The 18705-nt window shown below is 35.6% G+C and overlaps 1 protein-coding gene across 11 annotated transcripts in view; it reads right to left on the reverse strand.

Moving 5' to 3' along the window:
• The window catches only part of ZNF644 (zinc finger protein 644), a 123927-nt gene extending 105736 nt beyond the window's left edge, over positions 1 to 18191 (reverse strand). For 3 of the 11 annotated variants that reach the window (XR_009399531.1, XM_059375363.1, XM_059375361.1), the window contains exons 1-2: positions 17611 to 17905; positions 16521 to 17118 (exon numbers count right to left, since the gene is read on the reverse strand). The gene's annotated coding sequence lies outside the window, so the exon portion shown is untranslated. Of the gene's footprint in view, positions 1 to 16520; positions 17119 to 17610 lie in introns of all 11 variants that reach the window. The other 8 variants (XM_059375362.1, XM_059375365.1, XM_059375366.1 and 5 more) reach the window with 6 other exon arrangements.
• Positions 18192 to 18705: the final 514 nt, after the last annotated feature.

An 18705-nucleotide genomic window follows, 5' to 3' on the forward strand; every position in this document is an offset into this window, starting at 1 on the left:
ACTAAGTGAAGAGAAAGGCAAAGTTATAAAATTCCGTTCTGAATGTTGAGACTGGGAGATTTCAGGCATTTAAGGACACCTCTGTCAAATTAGACCACTAAGCTAACTGAAGAGAAACTTCAGTGGCCACCCATGATAAAGAAAACAGATTTGACAGAATTCATTTTTAAAAATCTGTTTATTAGTTCAATAAACAAATAACAAACAGTAACAACAACAAGCACTGAGAAGGGGAGAATCTGATTATCAAAGGTGCCACATTATTTAAAATGTAGTTTTCAACAAAAAAATGGTAAGACATAAATATGAGAAAGAATGGCTTATACACATGGGAAAACAAACAAAAAGCAGTCAACAGAAAGTGTCTTGAGGAAACACAGACTTTAGGCTTACTAGCCAATATTCACAAATCACTTATTTTAAACATGTTCAAAGAACTAAAGGAAATCTGTCTAAAGAACTAAAGTAAAGAATGAGACGGATGTCTCACAAACAGGAAACAGAAAGAAATCATGTAAAAGAATGAAACAGAACTAGAGTTGGAAAGCAAAAAAATGTAAATAAAATTTAAAATTCACTATAAGTTTTTAGCAGCAGATATGAGCAGGCAGAAGAAAGATTCAGTGCATCTGAAGATTGAGATTGTCTACTCTGAAAACAAAAAGAAAAATAAAGGAAAGAAAAAAAGGAGTCTAAGATACCTGAGGGACACCATTAAACATGCCAACATACATATAACAGGAGTCTCAGAAATAGAGGGGAAAGGGCAGAAAAATAGCTGAATAAATGATCACTGAAAATTTCCCTAAATTTAATGACAAATATTACTCTAATATCCAAAAAGCTTGAGGAACTAATATAAACTCAAAAACCAGAGAATCAAGAATCCTGAAGGAAGCCAACAGATAAGTGACTTGTCACATATAGAGATCCTCCATAAAATTAATAGTTAATGTCTCATCAGAAACCATGGAAGCCAAAAGGCAATAGGAAGACAGATTCAAACTGAAAAAATAATACTGTCAACCAAGAATTCTTTACTAAAATTAAAGTAAGACATTCACAGATAAGCAAAAATTGACAGAACTGGTTACCACAAGACCTCCTACACAAGAAATACTAAAGGGTGAAATGAAAGGACACTAGACAGTAACTTGAATCTACCCGAAGAATAAAGAGCACAGGGAAGGTAACTGAATAGGCAAATATGTAAGACAGTATAATTTTTAATTTTGTAACTTTTTTCTTCTAACTTAAAAGACATATAGAGACATCATTTGCATGACAAAATAGCATAAAGGAAAGAGAAGGAATGGAGTTATACAAGAGCAAAATTATTATATATTATTGAAATTTATATTAATCTGAACTAGACTGAAATAAGTTATTAACTACAATTCCCAGGACAACCACAACGAAAAAAATAAACAGTGAAAAAAAAGGGATTTAAATGGTACTAGAAAACAATCTATTTAGTAAAAAGGAAGGCAATGGTAAAGGAATAAAATAAGACACAGAAAACAACAAAATAGCAGACATAAATTCTCCCTTATCAGTAACTACATTAAACTCAAATTAATTGGGCATTCCAATCCAAAACCAGTGAATGACAGAATGGGTAAAAAAACACAATCCAATTAGATGTTATCTAAAAGAGATACACACACATACAAAAAATAATAAAAGAGATACACTGTAGGTTCAAAGACACTTTAGATTCAAATAAGCTGAAAGTAAAAGGACAGAAGAAGATATACCAAGAAATCTGTAACCAAAAGAAAGCTGTAGTAGCTATACTCTCATCAGACACAATAGATATTAAGGGAAAAAAGTATTACTGGAGACAGAGAAGGATCTTTTATAAAATAAAAAAATCAATTCATCAAAAATTATGTATCAACTATAAACATATATGCTCCTAACAATAAAGACTCAAAACACATGAAATTGAAACATATAAAATTGAAAGTAAAAATAGACAACAGATAAAAACAAGTAACAATAGGGGCGCCTGAGTGGCTCAGTGGGTTAAAGCTTCTGCTTTTAAAGGTCCTGGGATCAAGCCCCACATCAGGCTCCCTGCTTAGCAGAGAGCCTTCGCTCTCTCCCTCTGCCTGCCGCTCTGCTTACTTGTGCTTTCTCCCTCTCTGTCAAATAAATAAAATCTTTAAAAAACAAAACAAAACAAAAAACCACAAGGAAACAAGACTATCACTATATACTAACTAGACTTGACATACATCTACAGAATACTCCATTCAAAACAACAGAACACTTTCTTCTCAAGTGTACATATTTTCCAATAAGACCATATATTAGGCTATAATACAAATTTCAAAAATTTTAAGGGAATAAAATCATATAAATTATGTGCTCCAAACACAATGAAATCAAATTGGAAAGCAGTTACAGAAGAAATATGGGAAACTAATATGTGGAAATTAAGCAACAAACTCCTAAATAACCAACAGATCAAAGAAATCACGCAGGAAAATTATAAAATCTGTTAAGGTCAAACAAAAGCACAACATGTCAAAATTTAAATGAAGAGAAAGCAGTGTTTAAAGGGAAATTTATAACTATATATGCCTACATTAAAAAAGATCTCAAATCAATAACCTAACCTTTGACCTTAAAAAAACAGAAGAGAAAACTAAACCCAAAAGAAGCAGATGAAGAAAATAATAAAGATCACAGCTTAAATGAATGAAACTAAGAACAGAAAATACAGATCAATAAAAGTTGGTTCCTTGAAAGTGTCAATGAAATTTACAAGTCTTCATCTAGGCTGGCCAAGAAAAAAAAGACAAATTATTAGAATCAAGAATGATAAAAGGATCAATACTACTGGTGTTATAATAAGAAATGAAAAGAATTATATGGGAACACTAGGAACAACTATATAGCAACAAATTAAATAACCCAGAAAAAACGGACAAATTTCTAGAAAAAACTACTGAAACTGAATCAAGAAGAGGCAGAAAATCGAAAGAGACCCATGCCAAATTAAAGAGATGAAGTAATGAAAAAACTTACCAAAAATAAAACAGGATTAGATGGATTCTCTGGTGCAATCTACCTTTAAACCAAAGTTTGGAGAATTGACACCAATCCTTCTCAAACCTTCCCCAAAACAGAAGAGGAAGGAACATTTCCTAATTCATTTTATTAAGTCATTATTACCTTCATATCGAAACCGACACCACAGGAAAACTACAGATAAATGTTCCTTTTGAATAAAGTCACAAAAATCCTCTCTATTTCATGTGTGCTCGCATACAAGTCTTTCTAAAAACCTACCATTTAGATCCTCTTTCCTTCTTGTCCCAATCTGAACTCATCATTTTTCAGAACTGCTGCACAGCCTAACCTCCCTGGATCTCCCTTCACCATCATTTTAGGTATGTATTCTCTTTACTTCTCTCCTATGCTAAATTCTATTTCCTGGAGAATTCCTCTTTTTTACGTAACTCATCATTTGATAAAGTCCATGTCCTCTAGTAACTTCCTGAGATACAGTGCAGTTGGAGGAAATATTCCAACGACCTCTTATGTTGCATAATTTTAGCCTACTCCCACAATTGACAGCTTGGCAAGGTACAGAATTAGTAGTTTGGAAACACCTTTCCTTCAAGAGTTTTGAAGGCATTATTCCATAACGATTCCTTTCCATTGTTACTGATTCCTAATCTCCTTTATATGCTCCCTATGGGAAAGCTATTGGGATCTTCCTTTTATTTCTGGTGTCTGAAATTTCATTATGATATACTTTGATATGTTGTTTTTCAATTACTATGCTGACCATTCTGTAAGACCTTTCAATGTGAAAACCCAAATTTTTGGTTCAATTATTATTAATTTCCTCCACACATTTTCTTCCACCCTGTAATTCTTACCCTTCATATGTTGAATTGGCAAGTATGATCCTCTAATTTCCTTTTTACATCTCTTTTTGTCCTGCTCTCTGGAAGATTTCCTCAATTTTATCTTCCAATCTTCTACAAGAATTTAATATTCTAAACTTCTAACTCTTCTATTAAGTATCTCATATTCTTTATTTCCAATCCTATTATTTCATATTCTAAATGTCTAAGAGCTTTTGTCTTCTGAGGGTTGCCTTATAGCAAGCTTCCTTTCTTGTTTCAAATATACAATTACCTTACTTCCAAACATATTTGAGTAACTTCTTTTCTTTTGAACTGCTGTTTCTATCTCCTCGTCTTTCATACTGGGGTTTTCCTCAAATGTTTAATGATCCATAATGTCACATCTTAAAATGAAACATATAAAAGCTGTCTGGAAATTCTGTGTTAATGGGTAGGTGTCATTGCAAGATGATCAATCTGGGCCATTTCCCTGGATGGATCCACAACTGTTACTATCTGGTGGTCTTTTCCCCTGATCATTAGTTTGCTGTAACAGGATTAATCTTCCAATCTCACATCCAGGGTTATGAGCCTGATACCCAGTATTTTCAGAACTAATAGAGGAAAAGAGGTTGGGGATGATTCCTGATTCAACATGTAGATTTCTAAGTAATTCTAGAAATTCCAATATGATAATTCCAGTATGATACTCTTAACCCAAGCTGTGTAGAGTTCTCAAATACAGAAATTCTCATTTGAATATCAGAGAAGAAACATGAAGGTAAGAAACCCTTTCCTAGTACCACAAGTATTGTTTACTTGTTATTATATGCCTTGGGGCAATTCTTTCAAATTACCTGAAGCAACCAATTTCTGAAGCCACCAAATTTCAATCCCAGCGTCTACAGAACCAATTCTAGGCACCCTGACCCCAACTAATGGCAGAAAATTCGGTTCTCTCAGATCTACAAAATTAGTTACCACTTGCTGCTTTCAAGCTTCCAAAATTTTACTTCTGTAACTAGCTTTGCCATTTTCTTTGTCCTTGGCACACAATGCCTTTTTAAGAAAACTGCTATTATAATTCTATCAGGGATTTGATATGATAGCAAAGTAAAGTGTTTTTAATGCATCATGTTTAAATGAATATTAATCTCATCTGTTTTTTCATTGTTATTAACCTCTAATCAGTATTAAATTTAAGCTTAAATCCCAGTCGGACATAGTTTTCATCATCCAAGTAGTTAACAATCATCTAGTTTTATTACTTTAGTCAGAAAACATTGGCCTATACAATTCAATTTCTCTAATTTAAAACCTTAGGATTCTCTTTGAAGCCCAAGACACAATTTTTAAAAAAATTCACAGGAATTTGAAAAGAATGTTTTTTTTTTTCTGTTTTTTTTTAAAGATTTATTTATTTGACAGAGAGAAATCACAAGTAGACAGAGAGGCAGCCAGAGAGAGAGAGGGAAGCAGGCTCCCTGCTGAGCAGAGAGCCCGATGCGGGACTCGATCCCAGGACCCTGAGATCATGACCTGAGCCGAAGGCAGCGGCTTAATCCACTGAGCCACCCAGGCGCCCCTGAAAAGAATGTTTTTTATCCATTTGGAATAAAGTTTTGACATACATCTAGTCAATAAAACATGCCACTATTCAATAAATCTTCATAGCCTTATTTTTTTTATTTTTCTATGAAATTCTAAGATTTACTAAGAATTACTAATTGCTAAGTTATTGTAAGAGTTATTCTTGTAAGAATAACTCTTACTAATTGCTCTAAAGAAAGGCTACTTACACTATACTTTACATTTCAATGCTGTTTATCACACAAAAGTTCAAGCCTGATAGTGTTTAGTTGTTCTAACTTATTAAAAAGTTTTACCCTAGGTTTTTTTCCTTCACTTGAATTGATGAACTTGTAAGTTTTCATATTTTTGCCATTTCTTTATTTTTAAGGTTTCTGTTACTTTGTCTAAGATAAAACTCAAAACCACACACCAAGAATGTGTAATCCAGTATGTAAACGGAGGGAGTAAGGAGGACCAATTCCTGTTATGTGAAGAAAAAGCTGATGGAAGGGTATCAGGTAACCAAACTTGATAGGAAGTTGGTGAGTAAGTCTTGGAAAATAAGATGAACCAGGAGGAAGTTAGACAAGGAATATCACACTAAAGGACACCTACGTAAGATGCCATCTGTATCACTCTAAATGGCACTGACATCATTATGGCACTCAATGACCTAGCACAAGATTTTTGGTTCCATCACAGCCACTGGAAATTATCTCTGTCTCCTCCACTTCTTTCCTGTATGAACTTTTTAATGGGATCCATGTGTATGGAATAGTCAATTTTGTTTTCTAGTCCCTCTCAAATTGCAGCCTCTCCTCATGCACATGGTGATTTTTCATTGCTTTTCAGCTTGTATAGACCCAAGGAGCACAAAAAGGTGGGATGGATCTACTGCCAAGAAGTTTACAGGCAAACAGGGAAGAGGAAAAGAGGTTCAGGGAAGGACTTTCAGTCCCGCTTCCTATTCCCATACCAATAGTTCATCAGGATAATCACAGTAGACAGTTCTGCTGTCAACACTTCTCACCCATACTATTTATACCAAAATGCCAAATTTCAGAGTGATGGATGAAATCTCTATTTCCAGTGACAGTAGGGAACAGCCTATTCTCTTTTGCTTTAACTGCTATCTCAACAGGTAAACTTGAACAGAGTCAAATGTACCTCCCTATTTTGCCAAGTTGCCAGAAAACTCTTTACTAACAGAAATTAACTCTGTATTAGCTGTGAGAATGGTTAAAATGTAAACTTGTTAAAGTAAGACTATACTATCTTATATTCCTAGACTCAACTTCCAAATTCTGTTCGATTTACTAACTCTAAAAAGCACAGAAAACAATTTTTAACTGTACTAGTTGTATAAATTTTTCATATTTTTCTAGTTCTTCTCTTTTAAGGAGCACCTGGTTAGTGCAGTCTGTTAAACATCCAACTCTTGGTTCTGGATCACGTTGTGATCTCAGGGTTGTGGGAACGAGCCCCCATCAGGCTCGGAGCTCATCACAGAGTCTGCTTGAGACACTCCTCCTCTGCCCCTTCCCATACTGCTCTCTCACTCTCAAATAAATAACTCTTTAAAAAAAAAATTCTTGTCTTAAAAATAATCTTACTCACTCTAAGACACGATACACATTCAAGAACTCTTAAAAACTCTAGTAAAGACAAACAACTTAGATCTTAAATATCAAAAAATACTATTGCTCCAAAGGAACTATAGGGAATTTCCCCCCAATAAAAGCAGTGTATTCTCAACTACCCTAAATTTTAAAATAAGCATTTTTAAAAACAAATTTAACACTGAAAGTCCAGACTACTAATTTTTATTATATGTTTCCCCAACTCCCATACCAATTAAAATGTTTCTTAAACCATGGCTAAAACATACTATTATAACTCAAAATACAACATTACAATTACAGGCTCTTCTTACTATTCAAGTATTTTTTTAGTTCAAAGTACTAGCAATTCAGAAAATACCAGTATAGTATAACTTTTTTACTTAGTTTTCAAATCAAACTTAAAAGCTCATCAGTTTTTTTTTTTTAAAGAACAAGGCAGATGTATCCTAATTAGTGTTAATAATTTATTTGTAAATTGAGTCCAAGTAAATTTATTTTCAGTATCTGGAGATAATAGAACTGTTCCATTCTAATTTTAACTTTGTATGCAAATTTAAGAGCCACACATTTCACCTACCTGATTTTAAAAACTACCCATTCTTACTCTTAAAATATCCTTCCTTCCATCCACCAAGATAATAACCTCTAATTGGCCTTCTTCACTTCAATCTTTTCTCTCAATCATGTTATATCTGGTTGCTAATCTTTTTTTTTTCTTCATTTATTTCTGTTTAGTGGACTTAATTGAATCCCTTATTTCTAATTTCTAATCCAAATTTCTTTAGATTCCTCCAGCGCCAGCCACAATCTTATCAAACTTATTCTTCATTACATTCATTTAAAATAGATTCTACTTTGAGTAAGGAAAATGCTTGCATTCCACAATTCCCATTTCTGTGCTTTTTAACATGCTCTTCTCCCTAGTTGATACTCTCTTTCCTTTCCATGAATCTATTCATTTATACCAATCTTCAAAACCTAGATTATGAAAACATTTTTGCGAAGAAGCTTAATTAACCCAATCTTTATCTGATACCACTCATTTTATTTTGTGTCAACTCAGTATTTCAAATGTTTCATTATTAAGTACTCCTCAAGTTGTGTCTTAGTTCATGAGCTCTTTAGAGGAGGAACCATATCCTTTGCTCTATTATTACAACAATCTTACCCCCAGCAAGATACTATATGAATTCTATATATAACTAACCCAATGAAAACAAGCAAAGGTTGAAGATACAACCATACAAATAAGGTTTTTCTGCAGACAAAAAAATCCAATCTCCCAAAACGACATTCAAATACAACATCCAGTTTTGTCAAAACAACACAAAAACATAGAACACACCCTTAAATGTGTTTTTTCTTCCCATAGAAATTGACTCTTAAGGTTATTAATTAGTAACATTCTAATTGTTTTGTTTGTGGTTTTCTAAATCTTACACAAAAGGTACTACATAAAGTCTTAATATTTTGTAGATAATAACCATATGTTTTCAAGGTCTAATCTAACCAATTTGGTTTAGCCTTCTATACTTCACAAATATAAAACCTATATAAGTTGATAGATGGTTTTATTTCTTCAAGACAACTATTAAAATTTTTAGATCAAGAGTATAATTAAGTCGTTATACATTTTAAAAAAACAAAACTTTATATTTTCATTCATAAATTCAAAAGCATTCATAATTCAAACGTTAATGAGGAAGTATTTTCATGTCCACTTATGCACAATTTATAAAACATATCTATTCCTCCAAACTAGGCATACTAGAATGTAAAGATACATATTTTCATTATTATGTACTTTTTACAACTTTATTATAATACATATTTCAGAAATAAAAATCCTTCTCCCAAAAGCACCAATTGTTACACTAGTAAACAATCCTTCCCCTGCTCAATATTTATGGAAACGCAATGTTGTAACCATTAATTCATTCGAAAAATTAAAAAATAAGTAATAAATAAATAAATAAATAAACAAACTCAAGCACTAGAAGTAAACCATGATCAGTAATTCTATTTCAGTTCTCATTTTATAAAGTGTACCTCGATGATTTTAACCATTCAAATTTTTGTGCAGCTGTCCTTAAGGTAATCTTTTAGTTCTTCACACATAAATGTCAAAATCCTTCAGGTTGAGAATGGATACTAACTGAGCAGTAAACAGAAGTATACCAATTTATTCTTATCCCTACAATCACAATCAGAAATACTGAAATACCTTATTAAGAAACCTGCAATGCTTGAAAGCTAACTCACATAATGCTTAGAAGCTACTACTAAAGAGGTTCCAAAAGGCCTCTATATAAGGAGGCAAATCAAGACCTCCTCTACCTACTTCTTGGCTATACGCCTAGAGGACACTGTAATGAAAATAAGCCAGATAACTATGTTATCTGAAAAAGCAATTCAAATTTCTGCATTCTAAAGAAGCAATTCAAATCTCTGCTTTCTAAACAAATTTTCTCATCATAAAACTTCTAAAGGGTCAATATTAATGAAAACTAAGAAATACCTCTCTGATTTTGGCACACTCCACACTAGGGGAAAAAAACCAAAACACCAGAAGAGCCATGGAACCAATTACTTATCAGCTCATTACCTCCAAATTCACTTAACGCCAAACAAGGATAGAAAAGAAAGAGATTCAAGCCATCAGCCTACCCTTGGAAAGGAGGACAAATATGCCATAAACAAGTTCAAACTTAAATAATAAGTTTTAATAATAATAAGTTTGAATAAGCCAAACTTATTCACGGTGATAGAGACTAAAACAGTGGATACTTCTGAGGGGAGATCTTAATAGGAGGGGGCACAAGGCACCTTTCTCAGTGTTCTGTACATGGATCTGAGTAGAAGTTATGTGTACTTTTATGTAAAATTTCACTGAGCTGTATTCTTAAGATTTGTGCACTTCACTGTTTTTAAACTATATCTAAATAAAATATATAGGGGTGCTTGGGTGGCTTAGTTGGTTAAGCATCTGACTTTTGATTTCAGCTCAAGTCATGATCTTGGAGTCGTGAGATGGAGCCCCATTTTGGGCTCTGCACTCAGCAGGGAGTCTGCTTGAGATGCTCAACCTCTCCCTCTGCTCCTCCCCCCTGCTCTCTCTCAAATAACTTAATACATCTTTAAAAATAAATAAAACATTTAAAAATAACTTACCAATAACGGTCAAATCAAAAAACCTTTTCTCAAATCTCATCCGTGTTGATCATTCTCCATCATATTGCTAATCACAGATCACTAATATACCCTAAGCACAACTGTTTCCCCTTAGGAGACCTATAAGGATTTGTCAGTATTCTTCCAGCATTTTTCTTGCTCTGCCTCATATTAATTCACTTAAATACTAATTCAATATTCATTAAATGCTCATGTGTACAAGACATGATTAAGCACCCTCTAACATATATTTCACATATGTATCCTCCATATAAAACAAATTCCCTAGAATCAAGCCACTCTATTACCTGATTTCAAATTACATCTCCTATTTTAATTCCCATCACTACAGATTTGTTCTCCAGCATACTCTTTTCTTAGCTATTCTTTAAGGCTCAGTTCAATTTCTACTTTATCCTTTCTCTGTATTTTTACAGAACTTACTATCGTTTCCCCATCCTTGTATAGAACTTACTACCTGTATCTGCAATGTCCAATATGAAAGCCATTTCACTACTAAGTACCTGAGGTTTAGCTAATCTATATTGAGATGTGCTTTAAGTGTGGAACACACACTTTTGATTTTGAAGACTTGGCATGGGAAAAAAAAAAAGAATGCAGAATAACTCAATTGTATTTATATATTAAAAAAATGTTTTAAATAAACACATTAATAAAATTAATTTTACCTATTTTTATTTTTTAAAAAGCTATAGAAGATTTTAAATCGCATTTGTGGCTCAACATATTTCTATCGGGGGTGCTGTCCTATACAATCTATTTATAAAAGGCCCACAATTTTTTTTAATACATGCCATCCACCCAATGAGAGTATAAGAATTCAATATTTTTCCCTTTTATAGTGTTTTTTTAAAAGATTTTTTTTTTTATTTGACACAGGGACATGAGAAAGGGAAGACAAGCAGGGAGGGGGAAAGGGAGAGGGAGAAGCAGGCTCCCTGCTGAACAAGGAGCCCGATGCGGGGCTCTAGCCAAGACTCTGGGATCACAACGTGAGCCAAAGACAGACGTTTAATGACTGAGCCACCCAGGTGCCCTATAGTGATTATTACATTAGGAATTACGGATAGTAACTAAATAGAGTTAAGTGCCTGTTAAATTTTAATATCACTTTTAAAATATAACAAGGAAGCTTATGGCATTTCAAAATATAAAATTATTTAAAAAGTTGTTCTCTGATGGCTATAAATTGAAAATTCATCTATATTTTATGTATCTCCAATTTTGAGTTAAATGTCTCATCAGATAGTATTACTAAACCTGTAGCTTTTCTAGTATCAGAAAGTATTAGTTCTGATCAACCTACATTATTTTTCTTCTTGGTCACTCAGTAAAGAAAAAGGCAGCTTCTACTTTGACCAATATCACTGTACCAATATCCAGTAGCCAAGACAAAGAGCCTTTATATGGTAGTATGAATAAACAATGTGGGCAATAAGATACCGCTTGAAATAAGGGTAGGCAGAAAAATGCTTTTATAATGTTTTATAAGTAGGAAATAAAACTTACAAATCGTAATAAAAGTATTGTTAAAGTATAGATTGAAAGGAGAGAAAGGCAGAATAGAATTTATCTATAGAAGCAAGCTATGCCTATGTTCAAAGTTGGCTGCTGGACTATTTACTATCTATGTGACATGAGTCTGAATTTGTTTCCTTGCATATAAAATGGGAATATATGTATGTATCAAGCATCATTACAAGGAATACACAGACGTTTAATTAATGTCAGTCTCATATCCCTCTCCTTTAATACTAATAACTATATAATGGTAAAAAATTATGGGTGCCATTTCCCCCCTTCATTTTCCAAACCGCGCAAAGTATTTTTAAGCATATATGAAAATTCTAATTTTTCAGACTCATACTCCTCTGCATGTGAATTTACAATTAATTTTACTAGCTTCCTTTCACAATTTTTAAAAAAAGCTTAAGATTTGTCTGGCAGTGAGAGGAGTACATGGTAGAAGAAAAATTAAAGACAGAAATAAGTTTAAGATTCTATCAGCAGAAACAAATACAAAACAAAGTATAGAGAAGAAAACAGCAAAAGGAAATGCTGTTTGAAGAAACTGCCCTAACTCAGACTAAGCATTGAAAAGATTAACATGCCTCTCCTCTCCTCAATCTACCTGCTGTTGAAGCTTCTCTTCTTTCCTATCTGGAGTTTTTATGTTATTACGTACAAATACACAAAACCACTCACTTTCTCCTCTCTAATGATCACCACAATTCTCATGGTCAAAATTTTAAAGGAGAGTGAAGAAATTTAGGATGTTTTAACAAAGATAAACCAACACATTCGTTGGGAAATAACTTTACTAGAATGTACTCATCCTCAAGTGCCTTTATTCATCAGCTGACAGTAAAAGCAAATGTGTTCCTGAAATACTGAACCTGTTTAATAGATTTTGCTGCTAGAACTGGAGAGGGCAAACTTTGGTGCCTGCCTCTGACTTCCTTACAACCTTACCTTTATAGACATGGGTCTAAAAAATGAAAAGCAGCAAAAGTATACGATCCCAAATCACATGCAGATGAAAATATCAAGTTACTATAAAAAAAATTAAACAATGGTAATAGAATAACTATTATTATAAAAGGTTAACATTTGTGTATTCATTGTGTATTCTTTCTGTGTACCAGAAAGCTAAGGACTTTACGAGAATTATGCAATGTAAACCTTAAGCTTCTATGAAGATGATATTACTGTTAAATCCTCTTGCTTAGTGCTCACACAGCTAGATTTTTTTTTTTTTAAGTCCTCTCTATGCCCAATGTAGGGAGTGGGGCCTGAACTCACAACCTGACTCAAGACTCACATGCTCCACCGACTGAGCCAGCTAGGCACCCCCACACAGCTAGATTTACTTCAAGGCTTACACTTTTAAACCTTATCTCATCCTGCTTCTTTATTCATATACAATTATAAATGCAACTATGATTTCCTGTGTGTGTGCGTATGTGTACATATACACGCTTGTGTATGTGTGTGTGTGTGTATTATTCAGTAAATCAATAGTAAGCAGCAGGAAATTAATTCCCACTTTGGCAAAGTTTTATCCACCTTCACATACCATTCAACAACTGGCAGTCATTCCCTCCCCAATAAATGCTGTTTTGAAAATAAAAGTTACATTTAACATCTTTCTCAAGAAACTAATGAAGATTTGCATTAAGCTTTCCAGTAAAAGGATAAATGCCATGAAAGAAAAGGATAAATACATTAATCTCTTATAAAAGGTAGATAAAAAAACTGGTATCATACAGATATCTATGCTTTGTATTTTAATTCTAACACTTTATTAGGATTTTATTTTAAATTACCCATTTGGTTCCTAACATATTTACATTTCTGGACTTTTTACAAAGTCTTTTAAAAACTTTTAAAGGCTATATATTCAACTTCAATGAATGATACACATACTAAAAGGCTTATTACCTAAAAGTCATATTTATCACTCTAACCAACTTCAACTGTACCACAATCTAGACTAACAGAATTAAATTGCAAGGAACAAAGGACTCCTCTATACTTTTTATAAAGTTACTCACAAGATCACAGTTCGAAGAATCCCAAATGAAATGGGAAGGCTACAGCTTGCAAACAGAAGAGGTAAAGCAAACATTAGTAGAGGGAGAGTATAAAGATAGTATCTTAGAAACACTAATCTTAATCCAGCCTCACTTTCCTCCATTTGGAAGTGTGCGCTGCTGCTTCTGTCCTGGCATGCTTCTTTTCTTCTCCCTGAAATCCTCTGCTTTTCTCCTCCTGGAAAGTTATCTCACAGGACTTTGTTTTCCATGCTAACATCTCTCAATTGTCAAAGGATGTCCTATCTTGAATTTAAAAAAACAAAAACATAGTAACTCCTCAAAATCACGTAAGAGTTCCTAGTGAATTCAAAGAGGATAGTAACTCCACAATTCAAATTTGGCAGATTTTAGAAAAAACTTAACAGTAGAGCAACTAAGACCCTAACGATGAGAAAAATACCTTTTTCATGGAGACCCCCATCTTCCTGAAGAAAAGACTATGAATTGAATTTGCTGTTCTACCTTCTAGGTCTCCAATGATATTTGTATTTATTTTTAAGAGAAGACAGATATACTTCAGCCAACCAGCAGGGTGAGCTAGTGGTAGAATCAGATTGATTACTGTCAACTTTCTGAAAATTCAAAGATGTAAATGGTTTTAATATTAAAAGCAATAATATCCCTCTAATAAACCTGAATTAAAAGATAATACTTCTAGAACTGCTTTAGTCATTGCTACATCTCATAACTTCGTAAATATTTACAAATTTCATCTACAAAATAGTCTCTATAGGGATTAATGTAAAAAGTTAGAATTCATTTGAATACCTATCCAAAATATCACAGTAGCCATCCTTTATTCTCATATTTTACTATATAGGGTTATCAATTAAAAAGTTAAAAATACTTTTTAAAAAACAATGTTCTAAAAATTAGGAATTCTTAATTGATCATACCTATTTCTGAATTCAGTGCAAACCTCTGCCTTAAGATTGCCTGAAAAGCAATCATGAGAAAAGTATTCCTACAAAACTAAGATCCACTCTTTTCCTCTGGAATCATACCCTGAGAAGTAAGTAACCTTTAAGTAAGTAACCCTAACACAAACTGTGTATCTCCGACAAACCTAATCTTTTCTATCAATTTCTCTAAATTGCAGGTATCCCCACCACTCCCAGTAACTGTCCTTGACTCTCTTTTCTTGTTCTGCTACCCAATACAGTCTCAATTCAACCACACCAAAACTCTCCCTCTTATAACTTGAGTAACAAACTTAAACTGCAAAATGTTTAAGGTTTGCAGGTAACAGGCTCACTCTGTAATTAAAAATCATCTGAGAATAATCCTAATTATCATAAGACTAAAATGCAAGTAAATCCACTCACACGGTGTTGAAAATAAAGCAATAGCTTACCAACTTTCTTCAAAAATCGGTAATTTAAACGCACTTTAAATAACCCATAAAAGCTTTAAAACCTCAATACAATTTAACAAGTTTTTGTTATATTTGATAAAGAAATTAAAGAACTGTGAGATTCTACCATAAATGATTTTGCTACTTGTTGAATTTCCTAATAGATCTTACAGATCTATTCGGTGGTCATAGTAATCTTAACAAATCATTTTTAACAAGAGCCAATCTACGTCCATTTACCCAAAAAAAACTATTACAAAATGAAGGTGCTACATCGTTTTTGGCATCTCATTTCTTATGTAATAACTGGTAGTAATGGCAGTTATTTCAAACTTTCCAAGAAGTTTATCAAGCTATTTGTTTCTTTAAATTTTGGGGGTCAAGACTGCTTTTTGAAAAACTCGAAATTCAAAAGCAATATTGCTCCAAAATTAACTTGAAATGTCTGTATTTGGTATCTGGAATTATTCACTGGAAGTCACTTTAAAAACTACATCACCATATCACGTTAAATAACAGTTTTTAACTTATTGTCACAGATGTTCTCATTAAAATAATAGTATATAACAGATACTTTCAAACATACTCCCTTGTTTCATTTTTCAACCCTTAGTTACAGAGTCACCTTCTCATCCCAGCAATGTGACCAACGAAAAGAGCAATGGGGTAAAAGCTGAAAAGATAATTTTCCATTAAGCACTAACATAATCATATCTGGTCCTCAATAGATCATAAAACAATGGGTATAACTAGGAATCCCTGAGATTCCTTTCATCCTAACACTGCATGACTCAATAATACATTTTGCCAATGTTAATGTATCTTCTATTCATTAGTACAATAAGATTGTTCTCTATTAGAAGAAAAGCTAAAAAGGGGAAAATATATATCTGAAAGAAGCAAGGAAAATCAAAGTTTTAAGTTATATTAAAAAATTCAAATTTTAATTTGAACAGATCTAAAGTTAAGGATCTCAATGTGTTTCTCCCTCTGATCACATTATTTACTTTGTTAATGTGACCCGGCCAAAACAAAACATTAGCTGTCTCCAAGTTTTGTATTTAAAATCCCAGTTAATACAATATACAAAGTATGATGCAGCCGTAAGTGCAGCATAAGGTTATGTTAGAATTCTAAAATTTACACTGCCATGATTTTAACAGCAATATACTTATCACTGCACCAACAGTGGTCAAGCCTTCATGTTTCACCAATTAAAATGGCTAAACCAAATTATAACTTCTTCATAAAAACTAATTTTTTTCTCACCAAAGCTACCAAGGCAGGATTACTGCCATCAAGTTCCCTGGATACTTACACACGGCACTGAAGGCAAAGAGCAGGTTTCCTTTGAGTAACTTGAGTTGTCTATTTTTTTGAAATGCTGTCCTTCTTCTTGGACCAAAGAAATGGTACTAAACTACAGCAGAGAAGCAATATACTATTAAGGCAAATCTAATCTATCATCCAAATGCAACAAGACTGGCATTAGTCGGAAATGGCCAGAAGAGATGATGGTGTTTTGGTATTTCTGTTGTAATTATTGACTTGTATACAAAACAGGACCATCATTTAGGCCCTCATTGTGTTTACCCCCTTGTTGAGTACTTCTTAATGACCACACAAAATCTGAAGTCTAGACATCAAAGTTTTATAAAAACTAAATTTATGTCAGTATTACTCAGACAGTTCAAGAAAGTTTTCCACTAATGTTGCTAAACCATGGATGGATCCCAACACGAGAGTCGTCTGTGGAAGTCTCGTAACAAGAAACCTTTAGCTCCACCACCTAAGTTTCCAATCACTGAGAAGGGTCTGGGACAACTCATCTTCAGGTTCACGGGAGAAGTGGAGCACACCTGCTTTCCTCTGGCAGAGATTAAGCTCCCAGGGACACAAAGGCCAGGGAATCAGACCTGGAGAAGCAAAAAGCTTTAGCTGGACACCCACCAAGCCCCTGGCAACCCAAACACTTTGGGCGATTTACCTCTTGCTGTTACTTCCCAGGCACCTAGCGGCATAAGATCTTGCAGAACAGGGGGAGGGGACTGCTATGCGGTCCTGGTCCCACGTTAGGGGAGGGGTGTGTACAGTTAATGCCAGAACTGGCGCTTCTGGCCAAAACCGAGCAGCCCCGGAGAGGGGTTGGTGACTGCTCTCGGACCGCCCCGTTACTCAGTGCTTTGCAATGGCGACCGCCAGGCTCCCCAGGCCGCCTGATCTCGGCCCCTTCCCCCTACTGCTCACTGGCTGCTCGGCTTCATGTGACTAAACAAAACCCCCAAGTCTAGTGCCCAGCTCAGCCCCTTTGTGTCCGCTACCGGATTCTCCGACGCCGCCGTGGAAAGGTCCCCCACCCCCACCCCCTCTCCGCCGAGTCCCGCCCCGCGGCGGCGGCCGCCGCTCACCTCAGGCTCCGCCGCCCCCCGCGGCCGCCGCGGCCGCCGCCTCCCCGAACCCGGGGCCCGGGCTCCTTGTGTAGCACCAACTCCGCCTCCTCGGCCGCCGCCGCCATCTTAGCCTGTGCGGCAAAACGCGTCCTTTAGGATGGTTGGGACCCAGCCTAGGGCGTAGCTGCCCGGGCCCGAGCGCCGAAGGTCGGGTCCCCCAAGTTCTTCCGCCACCCTCAATCCCGCCGCCGCCACAGCCCAGAGGCCCGAAACCCACTCGAGTCCCGGAGAATCCGACCAAATAACCCCTGAAACTCACAGTTTGGTGCCGTGTGCGTCAAACCGGGGCGACGTTGGGAGCGCGCGGCGTCCCCGCGTCACACGCCGCTCTGTACGCTACTCGGCTCCAACGGCCCCCCTCCGCTCCCCGCTTTTCGCCTCCGGCCCCGGTTCCCACGGCGCAGGCGCGCTGCTTTCCCGCCTCTACCGAGCTGCGGGCCGCGGGGGCGGCCAGCGAGGAGCTCTTGGGCGGCTTTGCTCTGATGGAGCGCCTGGGCCAATTAGGTAAACGGGGGCAGCAGAAACAGTGCACCACTGTTCTCGGGTGCCAGAAACCAAACAAGGTCACCTCCCCCAGCGCTGACCTAATCACTCTCAAGGAGGTTCCCGCCCCAAAGTAGGCACGCTCCAAATATGGTGGTGCCCAAACTCTGCAAGACCCAAGCACTTAGGCAAGCCTAGGCCCTTTAAGGTGGAACAGGCCCATATTTGATTTCCATAATCACTAGCGTGCCAGAATTCCTTTTCTTTTCCTACTGTTGATGAAAACAGCTAAGGAACTCAAGATCTCCGGCCACAACTGTAATGGCAGAGAAAGGTTTGGATCCTAAGGGAACCAGTTGTTGGGAGTTGCTTGATGGCCAGGCAAAGCATCAAATGTGGCACCTCAATTAGCAGAGCAGCCTACCCTAAAAGGTGCCCAGGATTTGGCCCTATTGGATTCTTCCAGATTTCAAGTGCAGGGAGGGTATTTTCTCCCCAAGTTACTCAGTATGCCGGGAGTCTCCAAATTAAGGTTATATAGGAAGCAATTGAGATACCGGTTAACCCTTC

Source organism: Mustela nigripes, chromosome 14 (genome assembly GCF_022355385.1).
Source record: "Mustela nigripes isolate SB6536 chromosome 14, MUSNIG.SB6536, whole genome shotgun sequence".
NCBI classification, from domain to species: Eukaryota; Metazoa; Chordata; class Mammalia; order Carnivora; family Mustelidae; genus Mustela; species Mustela nigripes.